Here is a 20,779-nt window from a genome sequence, read left to right as displayed (position 1 = left end):
AAAGCAGAACTAACAGTGAACCAATACAAAATATGTCACAGCTCAACAGTTTTGCAAAGCTATTCATAAACCACCTTGTTCATAAGGAGATTAAGACACTCAAAGTGTCCCGGTGTTATCTAAGGCTGTGGATGTTACAGTAAACACTTCTAGTTTTAAACCTCAGATTAGTGTGTGTGTGTCTGTAATATCAAACTGAGCCATAAGGAGGGGATATGTCTGCAGAGCTTAGTCACAGTTTTCTTTTTGAAGATATCTCAGCTTTTGGACAAAAAAAAAAAAAAAAAGACTTTTAGACCCTCAAATTTGTTTGTTTTCTTTATCAATACATCCACCATAATAACGATGGGGCAAAGTAGTTAGTGTTGCCAGATTGTGTTGAAAGTTTAAAAATTCATTGGTCAAATAAAAAAAATCCTCTTTGTTCAAACAGGTTACACAAGTTAAAAACGTTTTATTCACTGTCCAAGTTTGCCCATCTTCCACTGCTTTTCCTTCATCTACTGGACTGCCCTTGTTCCACTCCAGCACAGTTGGTGGCAGTAGTGCACTTCCATGTGCTAATTAGCATTAAAAGAAGTAGAATAATGTGTTTTTATGCTTAAATCGACAACCAGTCCGTCACCGTGTAGACGTATTTACAGGAAAAGGAAAAAGGTTCAAATTTAAAATGCAGAAAGAACAGAGAATAGTTTTTTTAAACTAAGATATGTCTTCGGTCAGCTAGCCCTAATTGGCAATATCACTGTGCTGGCATCTCTACACTTCAGTGTGGATGAAAGATGACATCAAACTCAGGCAGATACATTGGTCTCTAGTGATTGGTACGAGAAAATGAAATCCTCCTCCCTCACAGTAATCGATTAGGCTGGAGGCCATGACAGACTGAAGATAGAAAAGGAGCGTAATGAGTTGACAGCTTTGAAAGGCAAGTCAAACAGCTCCTCGGAGTAGTATGATTGAGATTGAACGACTGAGAGCAGATCAATAAAAACAAATGATCTCCCATTTTATCACAAGTAAGGTTTAGTAGAACTTTAGTTGGGGGTTTATTGTTATTATTTATTTATATACATAACTTTTACCTAAAGTGGAAACAGTGCTGAGGCTCCTTCCCTTTATAGAAATATAAATGTAATGATAATGGTCTGAAAAGGCAGATTTGTGTCAGGCAAATTTGGCAACCCTGGAAAGAATGTAAATTGAGTACATCTCTGTATCTGGTAAACACCAGGCTGTGGTCTGGCTGGCTTTAGATCGTTGGTCAATTTGTTGTTTTTTTATGAAATTCTTTGTGATTGATCATGGAAGGAATTCATCAAAAAAGTTAATCTTACTTTGTTGCTTTGTGGGAATCTCAGAAATGTTTAGGCCTCAGAAATATGTGAGTCTTAACAGAAAAGCATTTTCTCACACTGATACAGCCCTTCTTAATGTGAAATCAATTCCCAACAAGAGTTTTCTTTGAGATAACTTTAGTTGTTCAATGAAATTCAAGCTGTTTTTAGACAGTGATTAAACTGTGTGTAGTGAATCTTCTCATCCTCTTCTTTCCAGAAAATATTATAAAGGTTGCACTTATTGAGTATTTTCAGCTCATGGTTGATAATAATTAAAATTCCCTCCTCTCACCGTGTGTAATTTCTCTACAGTCACCACAAAAGTTAAAACTGCAGGTAAACGGAACATCCACAGCAACAATACGACTGTTAGTCGGCGAGGATCATTTGTTGTTAAGTCTTGAGGATATTTTTTTGCTCCTCATATCCTGCATGACCTCTTGATAAACATCCATGTGTGTTAATTTAGATTATGACCTTTGCTTATTCAGCTCACACATCAGGATAATTTTTGTTCCTCCCTGTAATATTCAATCTGCATCAAAATCCGCCTATAGGCCTTTATTATCTTGTTGCTTCAAATATTAACGTACACCTCCCTCCTCTGGGCCGCAGCTGATCTCCTGGTGACAGCAGATTTAAGTGAGGACGCTGTATCAGTGCAACTTGACATAATTGCAGCCTCAAACCAAATAAATAGTTTTAATTCACAGATTGAGGAAATGGGTTGGATACTATTTTTGCAGCGTCCTCTGGTGCTTGTTTGCTCTGCTTGATTGGATATAGTTGCCTGGAGGCTCACTTCTCATGCTGATCCGGTTCTTGTTGTCTCTGTTAACCTGTGGGCGTATTAGTCTTTGGCTTAGTGTCTTTTGTTCTGCTCTGTGATAATACCCGGCTGTAGCTCAACATATCACCGGGTAGATTAATTTGTCTCTGGTAAATTTATCACTATTGTTGCAGCTCAGCTTCTAGCTAGTGCTGGCTGTTTGTATGGTAATTCTGACTTTGGGCTATAAATGTCTCTGATGTTTAAGTGTGCCAAAAAACAGTCTGACAACTCAGGCCTCACCTGACTGATCCCAGGTTGAAACTCCAGGCTGGAACAAAAGTATCTGCTGGCTGGTCCGACCTGTTCTGGAACAGCTCGTGCTTTAGGCGGTCAAACTGACAAGATTAGTGGGATCAAAATCACTTCTGACAACAGAGCTTTGCAAAAAGTTGAAATGGTCTTTTAATCTAACTAAAAAAAAGTAATATACATTTTGGAGTTAAAAAGCAACCTTTTGATTTAATCTGACTGAGTTAATACAGTGAGGAACTTTTTGTTTGTGATTTTGGGGCCCTCTATGGACAAAGTGGTACCGCTGATTTTGTCCTGTATAAAGGTAGATAGCATTTTATATCTCATCCTGCTTTCTATAAAAGAGTAAAGGTGTTCTCTTAGTAAGAACTTTTGCCTATAAATATGTTGAAAGAAAAGGCTGGTTAACTCACTTCATCTGGCCCCAAACTGTGGCAGCAGTTCAGCCATTAAAAATAACTATATAGAGACACACACTCTTTATAGTGATGATCTTGTTTGCTTTTGTAGCAAATAAAGAGGCTTGGATATGAATTTCTTTTTGTTTTATAAACCTGCTAAAAGTTCTTCACAGGAGCTTTAAGAAGATTTATATCTCTCTTATGTTGGGATTGTAGATATGTAGCTACAGCCAACAGATTGTCAGCCTAACTAAAAGTTGAAAAATAAAGAAAAGAGCTAGTTGGCTTACTGTCCTTTATGGAGCAGTACAATGCTAGTGATGAATCATCCAAAAACAAACATGATGATCAAAAATGATGGAAACCTTTTCTTTCCTTTAATACTTGTCTTTTCTCAAACTAATTTTTCACAGATTTATCCTCTAAACAGAGACATCAACACCCTGACATTTTAATTCACGGTCATTCCTTGGTGTTCTGTTTATGTTTGGGATCGTTCCTTCTTTCTTTGGCTCAGACATGTAACTTTTTGAAAGAGAAACCACATTGCAGATTGACAGTCCCCATTTGGCTGTATTTCTGGTAAAACTTTTAGAATTTAGAAATGCAGAAAAACTTAATTTGTATCTACTCTTTGCCAGTAATAGCTAACTCCCCATCACAATTTCCAGAGAAAACTTTTGACATCTATTTTAAAAATATTGTGGCCAACTCGTGGTAACAAGTTTTCCTTACACAAAGAAATATCTGTAAAATTCAGTAGACCGATCCTCTGAGGGATTCAATTACTGGGGTAATAACAGATTTGATTTTTGGGAAAAATGACTAAGAATGTGAACTTTGGATTTTCAGTAATAGTGATCAAAAAAACAGCTCAAAATTCAAACTTGTTCAATGCTATTATTGTAAACTCAGCATGTTATTGTATTGTATCTGCATGTGAATATGTAATAGAAGTTACTACTACCTTAGAAAACTATATATTGGCTAACTAAACTGGCAAATCAGTGGATGTCTTTATGTTAGTTATGGGCAACTTTGCAGGTCCAAGAGAGGTAACAAAGTCTGACGGACAAAGCTGCAAAAACAACATCAGCAACTTTATGTTTGTGTGCCAAATAAATGACTGGGCGGATTTTTAATGGCCAGGATGGAAAAAAGAAAAAGCAACACGAAACAAAAGAGAAGAATAAAAAAAACTAAAAAAAAAAAAAAAAGCAGCACTCGCAACAATGTGAGCCACATATGATGGTATCAGCGGGACAAACCAAACACGGATGATAATGGTTGATGGTCATAACAGTCAAAGAAAGTAAAAAGTCTCGAAGTACTCTATCTGCAACACGTCTTAGGACACACAAGTATAAATGTCTGCTATGTACATGTTTTTTCCTATTCAGTGTGCATCTATTTCACAACATTTTTCCAGAAGTCCACAACATACAACAAATTCAGGGTTTCACCTTTGGTTATGTAATTATCAAGGCTAGGTTTAAAAAAATATAGAACACACGTCCATGTTACTTTTGCATACAGTTAAATTCAAAGTGAAAACATATCAACAAAGCAGCTGGTCAGCTCTAAGTTTGCATCTGAGAAAGAAACCTAAGGTAATTCGTCTCTACGACGATGATTCTCAGGGGCGGAGAGGGCCCGGCGAGTTTCATCTGCAGTTTTTTTTTCCGTGATAGAAAGTGAGTGTGGCAGATATTTATGACGGTGTTTATGTGCCTGACATCTTTGCTTAAGTGTACGTGGATCTTAATGTAAGAGGATATTCTTCAGATCTATTTCAGTGTGTAGCATTGAGCCAGTCAATATACGTCTAGTATACGTCTCCCATGCCCTCTGTACACTTTCTGAATGAGGATTTTCATATGTTATGACACGATATGAGTTAAGAGATTTTGTTGCCAGCGTTTGAGTGAGCAACTCAGGCCAGCCTTGTTTGGGTGACAATATGAAACAGGATAAAAATAGATTAAGTCTTACTGCTGCCTGCACATGAGCAGAGAGCAAACTCACCATTTAGGAACCAATGACACCTACGAAGCCGACCCAACTAAAACATTATGTCGACGATACAACCAAACATTATCTCTATCATAGTAAAATATTCACATCTGTTCCTTACAAGACACTTTTTTCACATGTAAATAAAACATCTTTGTACTTTGATAAGTCTCTTAGTTTTACCGCTTCATATATCTGTATATGTGGAATAATTAAGGCAATCACTTTGGGCCACGACTTACTCATGTTTTTAAACTCCAGTCTTTACCCTTCGAGAGTTTGTTTGTTTACTCATGTCACACAGAAGCTCTGATCCTCTCTCGTCCAAATGCCGAGTCCTGTTCAGTTGTTGTTGCTTTTTTTCGGTCTCTGCTTGTGCTCAAAGCGACTAGTCACGTTGTTTTGCTTGTTGTCTGCAATTTCCAGATTTGTGGGGGGAAACTCCCTTCACTGGCAGCGCTGAAAGACAGAAAGAAACAAGCAATGTTTAAAAATCAGTCATCAGTCATTAGAAAGAAATGAGTGTGGAGCAAACATTCCAATGAAAAATCAGCATATTGTTCAGCCGAGAGATTTGTTGAGATGAATCCCACTAAGATAATTATCAGGGTCATAAAGTTGCAATACCCGGTTAAAGCACTGGAAGCGGACACAATCACACAGTGAATAATGATAGCACACAAGTTGAGTTAAATGTACTGTACCAATATTAGCTCTTGAACATACGATTTTTCTTTTATTCCCCCTCAAAGAGAAATACACACCGCTCAAAATGTATATAAATATAAAGTCAATGAGGAATCTGCAAAATCTTTTGGTTCGTCAAGTGTCCGCTTGAGGCTGACTTCAGGAACCCTAAATAGCAGAAATGAACATGTCTAGAGCCTGGTACAGAAAACAAAATAGGTCTGATTAATGATTGCCCTCATGGGCACGCGCTCTAAGGAGGTGACTTTTTTTAAATGGCTCTGTTTTTATTTATGCACAATACGTGTTCTCCATAGTTAACATGATTATGTAACAGTTCATCAGGAGGCTTAAAACCCGTCTCAGCTCCAGCTCTCAGCCTGTTGTAAGGCTCACTGAAAATTACATTTAGACAGCATTTCCAACATGGCGGCTGCTTGTGATGAGCCTGCGGTAACAGATGGCTGACGTCGCTCAGGCTTTGTCCATTAATATTTACAGTCTACGCTGTAGTCACAGTTTTTCTGTATTATGACATACATCTGTGACTTGAAATGGTTTAGAAATACACAAACATGTCCTTCACTAAACAGTCACATCAGAGTGGATATGTGGCTACATTTGGCGTAAGTAGTAAAAATAAAGTGTGTGCAGTATGTTCACAAGGACAAGGACCTATACTGATATGGTATATATATCTATATAGTATTAGTGAAAGTTGGCTAAAGAAACTCTACATAATAGCACCTGACTTATCCAAAAGAAAAAACAAACAAAAAAAAGAGGTGTGACAACACTGTTTTCTCTTTTTCCCTTTTCTGAAACAATGTAGCATTTAATTATAGAAAAAAACCTGACTCAGATCATAAAATCCATGCAATAGAGGTAACAGTAAATCTTTTAGTGTTTTATGACAATGGCATAAAAAAACAAAAACTTAGGAAGAGGACAGAAAACGTTTATTCTTCTCCTTCTAAAACAAATCTAAAGCAGACTATATTATAAAGAGCTGCATCATTTCAATAACAGTGTGTGTGAGAAACCTGCGCTTAAAGCCATGAACGAGTGCATCAGCAGCACAGGGGATGAACCCAGCATTGAGAACTGCTGCTAAATGGCATTCAGCTAATATTGCCCTCCTCTGTAGTTCTGTTTGTGATGTTGATTTAGCTCAAATTTAAATTCACCCCCTTCGTGAAGATGTTTATGTTTTTCTGGCTCCCCCCCTGCAGGGCTGAACATTTCACAGAATAACTGTTCTGTGTCATAGCTATTTGTGCTTATTAAGATGCAGACTATTAGAGACAAGCGTCCTCTTTAAACTGAGCAGCTGTTGTATAATTCTCCACCTCAATAATCTGAGAATTTCCACATAGTCTCCGTGGAGTCGGAGGCATTCTGCATGCAATCAGAACTGCAGCAGGCACAAGGCAATTACAACCGACATACTGAGTGTTTTTTATCTAATTTCCCAATTAAGAGTTTGGAGCTGAACCTGTGCTTGTTTACATTCCAGTGTGTGTTTTTAGTTTGTGTGGTGTACTTTGGTAAACATTTGTTTGTGTGTATAATGTGCATTGCACATGTATTAATAAGAGGACAGATAAAGAATTCAAAAATGTAATATAAGATATACACAGACTATATTGTATCCTTATTATTATTCTGTGCTTGTGACCTTACAGTTATTTAACATTGAGGCGTAAACGTCACACACAGAGGACAACAAGGACAGTTATTTGAAGTAGAGGATGGTAGTGCTCTGAACTTAACTCTTTGTTCTCAGGTGTTGACATAAAAGCGGGGTGTGTGTGTGTGAGAGTGAGTGTGTGTGAGAGCGTGTGTACAGTTTGAAGTCGGCAGCCTATAGTTGGAGGGAAACAGGGCTCTACCGGAACGACATACCGCAACACTTAATACACACCAGTTGAATGTTGATGATTGTGCTGCAGAAGCATGAGGACAGAGAGGTGAACAACAAAACAAGTTCAACATATACAGACTTTCTTTGTGTAAGCTGGCCGTACAAACTATAAACCCCAGTCACAGATGAAGGGTCTCACCGAGGTGGTTATCAACTTGGTGTGTAAGCCCAAGCTTTCTGCTTCAGATTGCATGCTCTTGTATCGCTAGAGGAGATTTAAGCATCTTTTCACTGATTTTTTTTTTTGAGAAACAAGGCTGGGTCTCTGTCTCAGTCAGCTTGTTCAAATGAACAGTGATGAAGAATATATGCACATTTTAGAAAAGCAAAAAGCAAAACATCTGCTGACCAAAACAACTCATTGTGTAAATGTGTACATCAATATTAATTTCCATTGCAGTCTGAGTGCCTCCCTTAAAGAACAACAGCACGTTTTAGAGCTCTTAATGTTTAAACTGGATACATTTGTTTGGATCTACTTAGGACCTGTATTCAGATCTAACAATAAAATCACAGCAATTATATTCTCGGACGAAACTTCGAAACCTAAAGTAGTCTCTCTCTGTGCTTTTATCATTTCATCTTTCATTACTTTAAGAAAACACGGAAACAATAAGTTGAGAAAGCGTTGGGAGGTGGGGGTGGAGGGGTTCAATTTCCTGCATCACTGACTGAATGCTTGTGCGCCTACCAAGGCAAAAAGAACATCAGCACAATTTGCAGTTTTTGCTACTTTGTGCCGCTGTGTAAAATGGCACTACGAACAATAGAATACATATATTCTCTTTGGTGGAAATCTTTATCATCTCCTAGTAGCTAACTTAAATCTAAGTCTCTGAATATAACCTCCTCAGGGAACAGGTTAAGTCTGCAGAGTGATGCACCTTGGTGATCAAGCAAGGTAAAAAGAGAGAGAGAGAGAGAGAGAGAGAGAGAGAGAGCGAGCGCCAGCTCCAGAACCTTATAAACTCTGTCTTCAGACTCGACAGAACTGGGCTGCGGTCCTTGTAGGGGTAAGCTTTCACTGTGCATTACAACTTGTAAAAAGGCACCTTCATGACAACAAATTAAGCTAAATTTCTTTTTAATGGGAGGCTGCAATATCAGAGTGAGTCATTTTCTGTGTGAGGAGCTTTGCTGCAACGAGTGTACTGATGATGATTAATGAAAACTGAGCGCGGCCTGACAGCCTCAGGAGGTTTAAGAAATAGTTACCAGAATTTTACTTGAGGTTGCCAAAGTGGACAGAATGGTTATGATAGCATATGACCGTTGAAATAATGGTCCTATTATAATTTACACTCAGGATCTGAATGAACATTTTCTTACCTGACACTGAGTAAGAAACGGAACATTTAACTTTAATCTGTGACATTTCTGAACCGAGTTCATTTTAAATCATGTATAAGTCCAAAAAATGTCAATTTGTCTTGATGGTAGGTGACTGAGCAGCCAATATTTATCCTGGTTGATTACATTGAACTTTATTACACCCCAGTTAACATCCCTATGCCCCTCAGGAGGTTTACTTTCTTGTTTTTTTAGGATGGCTAAAGTGGTGGATTGATGTTTACTGTGTCTGACTTGAATACAGGAGCTTGTAGTTGGTAATAAAGCAAGGCCATAATGATAACCTATTTAAAATATATTCAGGTTGCAGTAGCATAACCTGTACTAACCTGCTGTGGTAGAAGTCCAACTGAAAAAAAGGGTCACTATTTCATTGGAGTTAACCAGTCGTAAAGTAAACCTCTCTACAATGGAGAGCACTAATGCTGTAAGTATTATGTTTTTCCAACTGTAGAGATAAACATAACTACTACCTAACTAATACTAATCTGTGCAACACCTGTCTGTTTGCATGTATCATGCCTGTAGGCAGCGGGCACACCTGGATACTTTCACATCTGCGGCACAGCAGGAGTCTAGATTGGTTCCAGCTCTTCATTCAGAGCTGCATTCATCTCTCTGTCCATCACTTTGGGCTCTTCCACCTCAGTGCTAAGCAAAGAGCACCACAAGGTAAACCCTGTTGTGATCTACAAACCCACCTGCTGCCCAGAAGCTATCACTACTCACAATTTAGAAGCCCAGGGGCTGTTTTTTTGCCACGGGACTGAGTTTAACATCATTTTTATGTTTGCTGAAAGCGACCAGATGTGACTGAACCTACAGGAACGATATTATGATGAGGATTTTTACAGCCCAAAACACAAAATTGCATTAACACAGCTGCAGGGGGTTGATGGAGTTTCTGAATCCAAATGATTCAACAGTTATTCCACCTGATTCCTGGAACTCATTTTACAGTTTGTAACCAACACTTTGCTTCTTTTCCTCTTGGATTAGCTAAGGTACGCTGAAAGGGACAAAAAAGCACGGGATCAATAATTGCAAATGAACCCTTTGACGTTGACAGACGCAATTTTAAATTAAAGCTGTGCTAAAGAGGAGAATGTCTAATTTGCACAAATATGATATATTGGCATAGTTTCAATATCTAAATGTTGTCAACAAATTTGTGCCTTTCGATTGTGAACATGAATTGAAGTGCTTACCCCCAGGGACCCGCAACCCCCCCCCCCCCCCCCCCCAGGGCAAAATACCCTGAAAAACCCGCCAATCTAACAAGAAATTGGCCAACTCAACAATGTCAGACTAAATGAATGAAGTCAGACAAACTGCAAAATGCAGTTCAGTCCAAGCTACTCGCCGATGTTTAACAGTGCTTCAAGTAGGCCATTTATGTTCTTAAACCAGAGCAGTTATTGGTTTTCTGAGGCCTGTAAGCTCAGCTGAAGTCTTGACAGTGTTGCTGAATTTCACTGTCTGTCAATAGTAATCAACTCAAGATTACCACATTACTTACTGCTCCTGTAATGTGAACATCTCATGTTTGGAATAACAAAAGAGCTGGAGCTTACTGCAGAGATCCAGCAGACTGAGAAGGAGGACAAGAGCATTTATTAAGAAATCACTGCTTTATTATGTGCAATTAGTTAATGCTTATATCACTTCTATATATAGCCAAAGCTGTGCATAATGGGACCTCAATGAGGCAACACAGATAATGAATGACGTAGTATTTTGCTGTCCCACTTTAACAAGCAGCTGACATACAAACAGCTGATTAAACAAATCACACTTATACTATATTGGAAGTATTTTGGTTTGAATTTGAGGAAAATCCAGACAAAATAATCGTCAGCTAGTTTCACAATGATTGAGGTTTATTCAAGCCTGGCACAGCTTTCGTATTAGACATGAAGCTACACTGAGATTTATTCTATACCTGGCCCCTGCAGAGACGCATTCAGCGAAAAAAAAAGAAAAAAAAAAGCTTTCCGCTTGGACAGAGCAGTAAATGTCTGTACCTCAGATTGGAACAAACGCCTCAAGAGGGCATATAGGTGAGGACATTGGCTGTAAATACTATTTGCTGAATGGAGTGGGGAAATGAGACATAACAGCTTCTCATTACTCGTTCCCGTTGCATGCACGTCAACCCTGCAGCCTCCTGCAACCTCTGAGGTGGTAAATCTATTCTTAAAGGCATCTCTTGTTCACATCTTGGGTTATGGCCATGTTAATCTTAAATATTATCCAAGAAGTGTGTGTGCTTCTTAATTTGTTTGTGTGTAGTGAACAACTTTGTATTCTGGACAGATGTGTGCTAAAGAAATCATATGCTCTTTATTTAGTCGGTTGTATTTTTAAGTATTTGGAATGAGCTTCACGTAACAATCTGGTAAACTGCCCCACAGTCATCTCAGACACATATGAATAAAAATAAGGAGTTATGACACTTTTATCAGCTATTTATATGCTCATTTGTGGTCATACAGGGACACCACCATCAAAAGACTTGTCAAGAACAGCAGCTTCAACATGTGAAAAATTTGTTTTCTTGTTGTGTGTCCAAGCTGGCCACATCTGTCATAGATACTGCTGTGACGAGATGAACTTTTTTATGGATGTCTTATTGCTTTTTAACTCTCTGACTTTGTTAAAAGCATTATCAAAAGGAAATGAGGTGCTGCAGATGTAAATAAGGTTATGGGTGGATCCCAGGGAGCTTATACGTCTGTGATGTGTTTTGTTTCAGGATGCTGATGTTGTCCACAAATGCTCTCCATCATGACGCTCAGACGAAATGGAACGGCTTCTTCTATATGAACACTTCAGTTAAACATTTAATTTGAAAACCTTCCAGTGGTTGCTGCTTCCTGTTAGTATGCAAAACCAGCACAATGCAATGCCTTACCGGATTTACAACAGCTTTGTGTAGCCTTACACATACTACCAACAACAACAATAACAATATTAGTTATGATAAACATCGGAGACAAATCAGAATTGAAAAACAGTGGCCGTATCAGGACTGAGAAATATGAGATTGGTGAATTCACACCCCCCCCCCCCCCCCCCCTTAGCCTTTAATTTTATTTTAACTAGAGCTGCACGATTATGACGGTTTGCACTTAAGCTCTCCCTCTCTTGAGAATATCCTCTCTGACACCACAAAGTATTTTTCTTAATACCGTTCTAAATCTCCCTCTGATCTGTGTGTCACAGGCGCACCAAACTATCAACATCAAAGCACAGGGGGTAGCTTCACAATTTACCTGTTTCCCTTTTTCAAAGGGAGCTGCAATGCTTTACAAGCAACAGAAATGTTTCTAAGATGGTATTATAAGATCCATGACTTTGAATGTCCTTTTGCAGGGGCTCTCAAAAAGACCTTATTTGTTATCAGTGTTTGTGCGGCATCTTGGAGAAGAGAGGTCATATGATGAACGATCGTGACCCACAAAATCTGTGCGTGTGCTGCTCTTTGGCGGGCGGCAGCGAGACGCAAATATTTACCAACCTTTCAGAAAGGTTTAAAATCAAATGATGCTGTTTTTGCAAAACTATCAAAGCTTGAAAAATGCATTTTACGTCTACTAAATATGGAAAAGAGCACTGCACATTCCTCCAATTACTGTTATTTTGGGCAATTATCAATCTGACTAAATGACTCGCATCAACAAAAAAAAAGCACTGCAATCCTGGTAGGTTTTAATCAAACCATTAATGATTAAACAAACGTTTTCAAGCAATTTCTGAAAAGTTGCCTCTAAATTAGGGGCTTCTATGTTCCAAAACTCAACAAATAATAAAATAATTAAAATCATCTTGCAAATACTGACTTTAGAAGGTTGCACATGTAACACGTTGCCTGGCTTCCTACTCGCTGACACTAATCCAAAGGCAGCGGGGATTTTCTGCCTCTTGCTGCTTCTTGCCTCACACCCCTGCAGGGCTCTCAGATCCACACTGGCTTTCCCAGTCACACACACACACGTGCAAACATACACAGATGAACGCAAGCTGGACTATAAATATTCAGGCCAGGAACGGTGGTATGTGCAGCACAATGTACGCCGGGGACATAACACGCGCTGTGCTTATTTCCAGCCTGCCACTGAGCTCACTGTCAGCACTTTTCTGTGGGAAAAAAACTTAAACATCTGCTCGTCTGTCGCTGCTCATTTAAGCAGGCTGTTTTGTAGTGAGCTCAAAATCGTCATCGTTATCCTGTTGTCTCTTAGACTACTCATTAGACGTGCTAGCTGCAGCGTGACATGCCAAGGTTCAGGTGTTGTGTCTTTGTTTATGTTTGCTTCTGAGGGTCAGAGATGCTGTTTGGAAAGCACATGTGCAACCCAGCCAGTCACATTATGCCATGACAGACTGTCATAATGAATTAAAGGCAGGACACAAATGGAGGAAGGGGTCAGGAGACATCATTAATACCGTGATGATGCTCTGGATCGCTCTAAACAAGACACATAGGCGACCAATCAGAACAAAAGGTTTACTTAACAAAATGTTCCACAGATATCTCTGTTCTCAACACTTAACTGTACATGGATTTATCCATAGTCCAAATATAAAGTTCAGTCATGGAGTTACATAACTAATAAACAGTATCATATAGCATTATCTGAGACAGGAGAGGCCGCTGAAAAGTAGGTTAGCACCAATTACTTCCATGCCAGCAGCCAAATAATCTATAAGTTTCGATGCTTCTCTTGCTGTGACACTGAGAGAAACAGACAGCAGCTCTTATCTAATCTTTTAGCCCCACAACTTACTGACAGAACGAATGGTTTGGAGTCCAAAATGTCAAAGTTAAGGCTGCTTGCTGTCTTGCAAACACATCTTGACTGCTGACTTTAATGGGCTGCAAATACAAGAAAACACAAATGAAATACAATGCTACAATGGTTGAAGACTTTGTTTTAAAATATATAATATGATGATACAATAAAGTGAGCATTGGCCAGTTCAAAATTATATTGCACCGTTAAGTCATTTTAAGTCATTATATGTGTAGTTTATTTTTAGGATTGCATCTTGTCTCTAGGGGTTGTCAATGTCGGTCAGCCTTGATTCTGTCACAATTCAAAATCTCGACGACTTTAGTACAGATAGCAAGACATTTCCAAAAGTTTTTATGGAACCTCAAGGAAAAACTGAGATCCGCTTCAAAAAGCTGCCAGCTGCAGACATAAAATGGGTCTTTTGTTAAACTATTAATATCATAAAAAATATAAATTCTCACAGTAATATTTTCATACATCAGAAATAGCAGTGTTTAATAGCAAAGCGCTGCATTTGAAGGCCAATTATATAATACTCTCAATAGCAACACTCGTCTTCAGTTCTTACAACAGACTCATTATCTAAAGATCAGCATGTTTTATTAAGGTTTAAAATCAGTGAAGATGATTGAATATATCACAAAACAGATGTCTAACCCCCTCTGTTTTACAGCTAATGTGGTACATTATTATAAGCCATCACACTTTGTCTGATGTTTATTTCAAGGATAGATTTTTAACTGCGCTCATGGTACATTAAGCACAATTTCATAATATGTGTGAACAAAAGCTCAGAGCTGTTTCATCAAAACAAAGACAAAAAGTCATTATCTGTTCATCCCTGTCAGTCACGTTGCACCACCTCCAGACCAGCCTCCTTCATCTCGTGCCCCTGCAGGCCTTTTCTCACATGTGCTCTTTAACAGTGACTTAATGAAACGCCTACAATCACTTACCAACAGCAGATGTAGATGCCTGCCAGTTGTGCAGCCAAGCATAAAGATTACAGTGTTTTTTCCCCCAATTGATAGTGATAGCTTCTGGCAATCTATCCCCCAATTTAAAAATCGAAATGACAAAGTAAAACTGGTTTTCCTCGACTGACCCATAGGAAATGTGTTTAGGTCATTAGATTGTAAGTCTTAAAAGATGGTGGGTCATTAGGACTCTAATATCCTGCAACAACTTTACGACTACTGCTGAACAGACTTAAAAAAGACATGATGTGAAAACAATACAATGGATGCAGTAAATATTAAAAATGTCTCTCCATTACATCCCACGTTTTATGATACAAGGTGCTCAGGTTTTTTTTTTTTGTGTGTAATGAAAAAAAGGTTTACAATGGAACAAGATTATTCAATTTACCTACAGACCTACCAATGTAACCAATGTAGAAAATGTGCAAAAAAACCCAACAGATTTATATTTCTTACATACATAGATATTCAGTACAAGAATTGAGATAACACATTAATATAAAGTCATTTAAAGGCACATACCATTGTAACATTTACTATAAAAATCAACCCAACAAACAGGATGAATTATAGTTGCGAGGAAACAAAATCAAAAAAGTTAAAGACAAAAGGATCCTCAATTTTTTAATCATCTGGTTGCGGAAATATTCTCTCATGATGTTGGGAAACAGTGCTGAAAGGTTTCTCCTCTTTACATCTTGTGTTGGATTAATTAGACCCAGACTTCAGAAGTCAACTCTTCAGTCATAATCCTGAGCACAAGTTGATCAGTTTTGTCTGAATTGAGCAACATCTGCTGCCCATCATGCCAAATTAAACTGTGCTGCTTTCAATAAAGATCGTATTGTATTTTGATGGAGGTGTGGCCAATATTGCAATTACAAGTAATGAGATTGAAAAGTGCTGCTGAACAGCGTGTGCATGAACAGACTGTGTGATCACTTTGATTTATCCAGCATGGCCGTCCGCCCGAAACCTTCTACAGGGGAAAGACTAATCTACCTTATTACTTTAGTGTGTGATTGAGTTTAAAGGTGTGATGATGGAAACATCTACATTAATTAGGTTTGAATCTTTAGACCATCGTGAATCACTTTAATTACAACATGCATAACAAAAGTGTGTGAAAATTAAATTGATGAGATGTCGAAAACATATTGTTGCAGTGTACATACACTACTCAGCATATCATTATTCAACAGTTAATATTTAGGCTATAATGATAATATTTGACTCAATCAATGAAAGCAACGTTCATGTGGTTGGTCACTTAAGTTACCAAGTCAATCTACAGTTACAGACTGTTATCCTGGTGTAACATGTTAATCACCCAGATAACACACCTTACAGGCTAACTTTTACACCATCTTCAAAAAACAAAAGAGAGCTTTCTCAGGTTAATGAGACAATTATGACAAGAAACCAACAAGCATACTAAATGAAGCAGTAGGTAGAAGCATGTGTAGTTCAGTCTGCTGCTGCTACAACACACTTACACATCCTTGTTTTAGACGCTACAACTGTGAGAAGACCTAAACCAAGACAACCACATTGTTTACTTAATTTGACTTCATCAGCTTAGATCACTTACTGCAGTTGTCAACGCATATCTGATTAAACATAAGAGTTATAGACCTGGTTTTATCTTGATATCAAGTTAATTACCTCACTTTGTCAAGACAGCTTAGCACATTTTGTCAAGATGGTGAGAGAATTAACTTTTGATCTTGATAAAAAAATTAATCGCAAGCAAGGACGTTTTGAGATTTGCGTTGATTAAGTTGTACCAATGTATTCATTTTCCCTGTCACTGCCCACTCAGCTGTTAGCCCGGGGAGGGCGGACCACTTTCTACCTCCTCCCAGAAACAATCCTCACCCCCCCCTCCCCCCACTGTAAACACTGACAAATGTGTTTACTGTTGTGATGCAGGAGGTGAAGTGATTCGATTATGATTTACATTCATGTAACTGTAAGAGAGGGAATCATCTCCACCTACATCTGAACAATATTGTAGTGATTAAATAAATTATCAGTATGCACAACTGTAACCTCTGAAGCAAAGACTGCATGTAATTTCTCTCTGAGTACAAATAGTTTGACTTGTGATTTTCATAGTGGACTAGTTTTTAACCCACAGGTGGGCTGAGTGCCACTGATGTATTGCTCACCTTGTAATTAATTGAGCACCAGAGCTGAGCCTTGCCCAAGCATAATTTGATGGTTTTGCCCTCTTTTCCCCTTTGTAACCGAAGTCTAAGTCTTCTTGGCCTGCAGAGAGCTTTATGAGAGCAGACATCACATTAGTGCCCACTCAACATCTGCTGCCAGAGTCATGCACAGACACTTTTAGAGGAAAGTAGTAGCTCAATTAAAAACTTAAAAGCAAAAAAAAAACAAAAAACTGGTGACGGAGGACACTTAAGACAACAAGGGCGAGAGGGCAGCGCCCTCAGCGTCTATAAACACTTCTCTCCGAACACATCATGACACTACACATCTGACTAACTTAATGATAATTACCGGCTGTTAACAGATAGACCCGTTGATTCAACCGATCTGTTTTTGCAAGCATAAACTGTTGTAATTGTCGACTTAGTGGTTGAGAAACTGTGTGTTTTCCACAATTGTAACAGTTGCTCAAGAAAATATTCAAACGCAAAACAAGATGACTGCGATGAGTTCAAATGACCCACATGAGTCAGAACAACAAACTGTATGATCCAAAGTAAACTCTGCCTCTGCAGTACAATAAACCAGGAGAAGCTGGAAATTGATGACACCCCCTGTTCCCATGGTTACTTTGGCATTGTAGCCACGTTTCGACTCCCTGTCAGTGTGCTCTGTTTTTTGAAACCACAACACGATGACTTGTCAAACTGCTGAATTAATTTGTCTGTCACATCTCCCACAGCGTCTCCTGTCTGCTCTACATCTTCATCCCTTCCTACAAAATCTTCATTTACTTTCTCCTACAAGATAATCTCAATAAATGTCGCTGTAAAGTCTTGACTGAAAATTCCCTGTCTCTTAATGCCACTTCCTTTTGCTGCAAATGCAAAATATAGACAACCTGGAAATACACAATTCTTGAGGGGAAACATGGCAACCCTTCTCCAAAATTCAAAGCTCCGAACACAAGTCTTTCCCACAACTGCTGGCTCTCTTCCCAGATGGCAAACCTCTGAGTTTCTCCTCTCCAGCTGGAACCTCCGGTCATGCATCAGACAGATCTTTCCGTCTCGATCACTGGGTTAGAGCAGAATAAGCAACATTTCCTGTCTGTATCCTCCTAGTTTAATTATACAGTGTGCAAAAGCTACCCTCTTGTACAACAGTTTTTGCAAAGCTGTTACTTGTCATATTTTTAGTCATAACAGATCTGTGAAACTGCCCAGCGTGAACATGAGAGCAGTGAGTCACACACTGGCCCTGTTCACCTGTTTGGGTTGACTCAGTTAGCCTCGACTGCACTTGGCAATTTGCAGAGATGAATAATGAAGCAATAATCCACAGCAGGCCACATTACAGTGATATTAAATCGATGCTAGTGTGAAATACACACAGTGAAGTGTTTAGTTGTTGCATGTTGAAGGTCATTGTAGCTTGTGTAACCTGTTGGAGGAGGATTGAATGAATCTGTAATTTATAACTGCAGTGGTTACTTTGTGAAGCTCTTAATAAGGCCAACTTGTGACCCTGCTTGACAAAAAATAACCTCTGTGCTGAAAAGGGCTGTTCATTCTAACTAAAAGGTAAGGTAAAAGGTTTTCCATATTAGTAGGTTGTCTCAGTTGAAGTTTTATTAAAGACCAAAAAATGTAAATTTATCAAGTCTTGCACATAAAAGTTTATTTAGAGAAATGGTGCAGAAAAATACTGTTTTTTGCTTACATCTTGATTTGGATGTTTTGTCTGTCAGTATGAGGTTGATGAACCTGAAAGTGATGGCTTGTTTAAACAAAAATGAGGGTTGTTTGAGAAACTGATCCGAACACTGGCACGGAAACTAGGCTTCAGGTGGAGTAATGCACGTGTTGTGTTGTGTTGCGAAATATTGTTAATACAAAGTGTCCCTTTGACTGCAAAGTAAAGAGCCAAAAAAAGTCTAAATTTATCATACAAGAACATCCTCATCATAGCTGCTGTGTTCCAGTCCGACCTCGGCCCTTTGCTGCACGTCATCCCCCTCTCTCTTAACCCAACATTCCTGTCTCTCTTCAGCTGTCCTATCTAGTTAAGGCAAAAATGCCACCTCCCAAAAAAGGCAAAAATGGATTTTGAGGCGGCAGCAGTTCAGTCTGCAGGGACTTGGGTTGGGATAGATAGATAGATAGATAGATAGATAGATAGATACTTTATTGATCCCGAGGGAAATTCAAGGAACCGAAGCGTCACCGGTTGAAGTGCGGACCATAACATGGAAGTTGGCCTGGTAGCTGGAGAGTTACCAGGACACTTCCAAAGTACTGCCGAGGTGCCCTAACCGCTCTGATGCGCTCCATGTATAGCTGTGTGTAGCAGTCCCACTCTGACATCTCTCCACCAATACATGTCCACAGGTCCTGTGTGTGCATGTGTGTGTCAGAAGCGTGTCCCTAAAATACCAGAGTGTAAAACTAGAACTTTCCTCAGGGATTAAGAAAGTATTTACACTTTAAAACAAATGAAGGTAAAGTTGGTATCCACTCATAGCTACAAAATATTAGTTTGCCTTTTGCTATATAAAGTATATGAAAGAGTTGTATAAATCAAGTGCACATAGAGGGGGTACATTAATTGCCTTTTTATCGTTATGGTACTTAGTCATTGTTGTCCTTAAATTCCTTTTGATATCTAATAACCCCTGACGTTTTTATTTGCTTGAGTCTCAGCCCCCGTATTCGAAACCAGTGGACTGTGGCATCTACCTCAAAGATATAATCACTTCCTGTTGACAATTACACTCTCATTACGGTAATAATAATGATGATGATGTGTTTGTAATTAAGCTGTTTACTGATCTGTGCATATTTTCACATATTTTTTTCACATTAGGATTCTGTTCATGCTCAGAAAACAAGAAGCACTTATCTCCATAACTAACACCTACTATGGGAAATAAGGCGTGCAGTTTTTGGGAGAATAATCTGCCAAATTCTTTGGACCAAAAACTTGTTTCCACTTCAGCAGGGGGATTTTGACAATCATTTTCATGCGAAGTAGTTCAGGTAAGGATGTCCCATCGTGTCACCGGAGAAATAGGTCTTACATCTTTTGTGTGAGTATAGAGGACAGTCAGTCAATTATCCTACGGTATCTCCATCACAGTCTTTCAATGTCAAACAGCTGTCTGTTTCCGTCACACCTTCTTCACATAATCCTTTTATGTTTTCAAAAAAAAGAAAAGAAAAACGCATCCTCCTTTGCACAGAGAGCACATACTGTATTTGTACTTAAAGCATTGTGGCTCTTTCATGAAATAGAAGGAGATCCAGCGGCTCACAAACACCTCCATCTCTTTGAACTGTTCCATTGTAAATCTTCTGCTCGCAGTTCAAAAAGCCTTTTTCATTTGAATGTTACAGATTCATGTTCTTCATTCACAACCCCGCCTCCTGCATATAATGCTTCTGTTTCTTTCTCTGCTGTTGACTCAATAATTGCTCTCTCTCCTTGGAGGGACTCTGACTGCCTGGCTGAATATCCACATCAGCATTACACCAGACTAATCTAATATAATAGTATGGATGCAATCAGTTTTGCAATAATAAACAACACCCAGAAAATGTTCAAGCTTTTATCAAGGGAAGCTGAAAAACACTGGTTTCAAAGTGAAAAAACATTTGCTTTACTTATGACATTGACAAAGTGAATGTCTTTATTGTATAGCCACTCTCTGCATTTATATTCTTTGCCTTCCTATCTAAGACTTCTCATGTAGGATTCAGACGGCTGCATTAAGGCCTCACATGAATTGATTGATGAATGTAATCCAATATTTTCAGTCTCGCCTATTTTACTGTTCACTCTCCTGCAGCTCTGCCAGGGATGATGTAAAATAAGCAGGTTGTAAGCACAGAATGGAAACCACCGACAAGGAGTTCCTTGCTATACAACCCCCTCCCTTTACATTATCCCTCCTATTACAGGACTATTTACTTAAGATATCCATTGGAAATAACTCACTGATTTAACGGAGAGAATTTCTTTCACTGCACA

At 38.7% G+C, this 20,779-nt stretch overlaps 1 protein-coding gene across 1 annotated transcript in view; it reads right to left on the bottom strand.

Annotated features, from left to right (window-relative positions):
* Positions 1-314: 314 nt before the first annotated feature.
* Positions 315-20,779, bottom strand: part of kcna4 (potassium voltage-gated channel, shaker-related subfamily, member 4) — a 48,730-nt gene continuing 28,265 nt past the window's right edge. The window contains exon 3 of the mRNA XM_079339767.1: positions 315-5,297. The gene's annotated coding sequence lies outside the window, so the exon portion shown is untranslated. The remainder of the gene's footprint in view (positions 5,298-20,779) is intronic.

Source organism: Symphodus melops (assembly GCF_947650265.1).
Source record: "Symphodus melops genome assembly, chromosome: 3".
Taxonomy (NCBI): Eukaryota; Metazoa; Chordata; class Actinopteri; order Labriformes; family Labridae; genus Symphodus; species Symphodus melops.
This window is presented reverse-complemented; position numbering and strand designations above follow the sequence as displayed.